We start from the raw sequence: 4,183 nt of genomic DNA, 5'->3' as shown, positions 1-4,183 counted from the left end.
ACACTTTAGAACACCTAAACACACTTTATATTTATTGGCAAAGAATTTGCACTACAACCCATAACTCAGTACACCTTACTGTAAATTTATACCTAAATTGTACCTCATCCCATTTCTGCTTTGCACTATATAGTATATTGTAATTAGTATATTGTATAGTATATTGTATGGTAACTCAGTTACTTCTCTGCATTGAACATTGTACATATGTACATACTGAACACTTGTGTCTACGTACGTGACTTCAATTTTATACTTGCTATACTTGTTTTATTTTATACTTATCCTTTTGTCTAGCAGTCTCGGGAGCGTAACAGAAAGAAGCATTTTGTATAAAAGTATTCTGTACTTCTGTATGACAACTAATAAAGAAACTTGAAACTTGAACACACAACACACACACACAGGCAAATGATATACACAATCGCACCACACAGACACTCATGGGTCAACACATGAAATACTATTGGTATAATAATACTAGAACGGGTTTATATGAGAGCTTTAACCAGCATTTAGTTCATTGCAGAAACAGTTTTGAGGGAGACATTTGAAACTCGGGAGGTTGAAAGAAAATTACATAGTATATTTTTACAATGAAAATTGGGTCCCTAAACTTTTTGAAACTAGAAAGATTCTGAAAAGTTATCGTTTCACTGTTGTTGTTTATTATGGCAGTGTCACAATTTTGTTTACAAACTTAGTTAGGCCAACCATTTCATTCATGGTGCCTTGAAACAATTTCATTTTAATTCGTGATGATGCAAGATCGAATAATTCTAGGAATTACACGTACAGTAAATGTTTTGTTCACTAATAGCAGGGTCTGCAAATGTAAACAAATGTATCTTCAGGGTTGGTTGGGACAGTGGGTTGGGTCCTGGGTGGTTGGGACAGTGGGTTGGGTCCTGGGTGGTTGGGACAGTGGGTAGGGTCCTGGGTGGTTGGGACAGTGGGTAGGGGTGGTTGGGACAGTGGGTAGGGTCCTGGGTGGTTGGGACAGTGGGTAGGGTCCTGGGTGGTTGGGACAGTGGGTAGGGTCCTGGGTGGTTGGGACAGTGGGTAGGGTCCTGGGTGGTTGGGACAGTGGGTAGGGTCCTGGGTGGTTGGGACAGTGGGTTGGTTGGGACAGTGGATAGGGTCCTGGGTGGTTGGGACAGTGGGTAGGGTCCTGGGTTGGGACAGTGGGTAGGGTTGGTTGGGACAGTGGGTAGGGTTGTTTGGGACAGTGGGTAGGGTTGGTTGGGACAGTGGCTAGGGTCGGTTGGGACAGTGGGTAGGGTTGGTTGGGACAGTGGGTAGGGTCCTGGGTGGGACAGTGGGTAGGGTCCTGGGTGGTTGGGACAGTGGGTAGGGTCCTGGGTGGTTGGGACAGTGGCTAGGGTCGGTTGGGACAGTGGGTAGGGTCAGTTGGGACAGTGGGTAGGGTCAGGGGTGGGACAGTGGGTAGGGTCCTGGGTGGGACAGTGGGTAGGGTCAGTTGGGACAGTGGGTAGGGTCGGTTGGGACAGTGGGTAGGGTTGGTTGGGACAGTGGGTAGGGGTGGTTGGGACAGTGGGTAGGGTTGGTTGGGACAGTGGGTAGGGTCCTGGGTGGTTGGGACAGTGGGTAGGGTCCTGGGTGGGACAGTGGGTAGGGTCAGTTGGGACAGTGGGTAGGGTCAGGGGTGGGACAGTGGGTAGGGTCCTGGGTGGGACAGTGGGTAGGGTCAGTTGGGACAGTGGGTAGGGTCGGTTGGGACAGTGGGTAGGGTTGGTTGGGACAGTGGGTAGGGGTGGTTGGGACAGTGGGTAGGGTTGGTTGGGACAGTGGGTAGGGTTGGTTGGGACAGTGGGTAGGGTCGGTTGGGACAGTGGGTAGGGTCCTGGGTGGGACAGTGGGTAGGGTCCTGGGTGGTTGGGACAGTGGGTAGGGTCAGTTGGGACAGTGGGTAGGGTCAGTTGGGACAGTGGGTAGGGTTGGTTGGGACAGTGGGTAGGGGTGGTTGGGACAGTGGGTAGGGTTGGTTGGGACAGTGGGTAGGGTCAGTTGGGACAGTGGGTAGGGTTGGTTGGGACAGTGGGTAGGGTTGGTTGGGACAGTGGGTAGGGTCGGTTGGGACAGTGGGTAGGGTTGGTTGGGACAGTGGGTAGGGTTGGTTGGGACAGTGGGTAGGGTTGGTTGGGACAGTGGGTAGGGTTGGTTGGGACAGATAGGGTCGGTTGGGACAGTGGGTAGGGTTGGTTGGGACAGTGGGTAGGGTTGGTTGGGACAGTGGGTAGGGTTGGTTGGGACAGTGGGTAGGGTTGGTTGGGACAGATAGGGTCGGTTGGGACAGTGGGTAGGGTTGGTTGGGACAGTGGGTAGGGTTGGTTGGGACAGTGGGTAGGGTTGGTTGGGACACCTTGTTCTGAGCTCAAAAACAGCTGTTGAAATATACATTTGAACACATTGGATATATCATATTAACTTGTTGACATATTCCTTTGGAGAAGAAAAAAAGCTACCAAATATTACATTTGTAAAATTATTTCATATATTTGTATAATTATGTAAATTGCTGAGATTTGGTTGTTTTTTAGTCTTAATTTCAGTGGCACTTAGAGCTGGATCTGGTTACCATATAATTAAACAAATGTCTTCAATAATCAACAATAATTGATTGAAAGCCTTCAATCTTGGGTAGTTTTCAATAGTCACATTGCTGTCCCAACTGACCCTAACTGTCCCAGCTATCCCATGCGGTGAGCAAACACACGTTGCACTCCTGTTCTACTATCAACACAACTTCAACAAAACTTCAGAAAGGCAAACATTTACTAAAACACTGTAAATCACAAAATCTTAGATAAGATGAACAGGCAGAAGGTATCCACTTGAAAGTGAAGAGGGTGCTGGGTGTGTGCATGGTGAATGGTAGGTGTATACTTTCTAACTAGCTGTCGCAACCAACCCCGCTATATGGTCCATGATTACTGTATGGTCCATATTATGACTGACAAGGACCTTGTGTGTGGATGCACATATTATTCTCTGATACGAGTATTTTGATTGTTAGAAGTGATATTTTGAGTGTGGTTCAACAGGATTGTGACTGCTATTGCTTTATCACTATAATGAACAGGCTAGCATAGAAATACGGATGTGGTGGCCACAATAACCCAAACATTTTAACCTTTTTTGCCGCTGAGGCCTAAACTGCTTGTCAGTATATAACTTCCAAAGTAGCCATGCTATATTATTGCTAGTTTAATATACTGTTGCTCAAAGTAAGATAATAACAATATAGAAAGAAACCCACCAGTAATTAATTTCACTGAAGTCACTTCTGTGAAATTAGATTTATTTTCTGTTTATTTTATTTCCTGCAGTTATGCATTGATATAGTAGATAGATAGATAGATAGATAGATAGATAGATAGATAGATAGATAGATAGATAGATAGATAGATAGATAGATAGATAGATAGATAGATAGATAGATAGATAGATAGATAGATAGATAGATAGATAGATAGATAGATAGATAGATAGATAGATAGATAGATAGATAGATAGATAGATAGATATTGATTGATTGATTTAAACAATGTTTGATTATTTTGTTATTACTTATAGTGTATATATTGATTTATGGATACAAATAAACGTTCATTTAGTATTTTAGAAAGTTGAATTTACATTTCATTTATGGAAGTAGACTATTAGATTAAATCCTATTGATGTTATGTCAAGGTTGAGGATATGTATTTGTGTGTTATAAGCATTTCAGCTATATTCCTTATCATTCAATGCACTGAACTTATACATAGCCAAAATGTAAGGGTCTACTTTGTTTGTTTGTTTGTTTGTTTGCTTTGCCATTTGGCTGTATGGTTTTATGGAATCCTTGTGCAACCGCCTGTCTGTCTTGCAGGCAGCCTATTTAAAAATAAGTGATTAGAAACGTTTGGTTTAATGGCCTTCAACCCTCGATCATTTTCGGAAAAGTGCCAGGCAGGTTAAAGGTTGACAAACACGAACGTGCATTACAATCGTTGAGTTATATACCAATGCGAGAGTGTGCCTGTTTTGCGGCACCGAATGTCAAGAGGGCCCCTCGCTTTGTCTCTGCTTAGAATTCATTGCATCGCAGAATAACGAATTGTGAAAATTTGACATTTCATTTTGAAAATGCAGCCACTCTTTGAAAATAAGAGTTGGA

The sequence above is a fragment of the Notolepis coatsorum genome (genome assembly GCF_963971535.1).
Source record: "Notolepis coatsorum genome assembly, chromosome: 16".
Taxonomy (NCBI): Eukaryota; Metazoa; Chordata; class Actinopteri; order Aulopiformes; family Paralepididae; genus Notolepis; species Notolepis coatsorum.
This window is presented reverse-complemented; position numbering follows the sequence as displayed.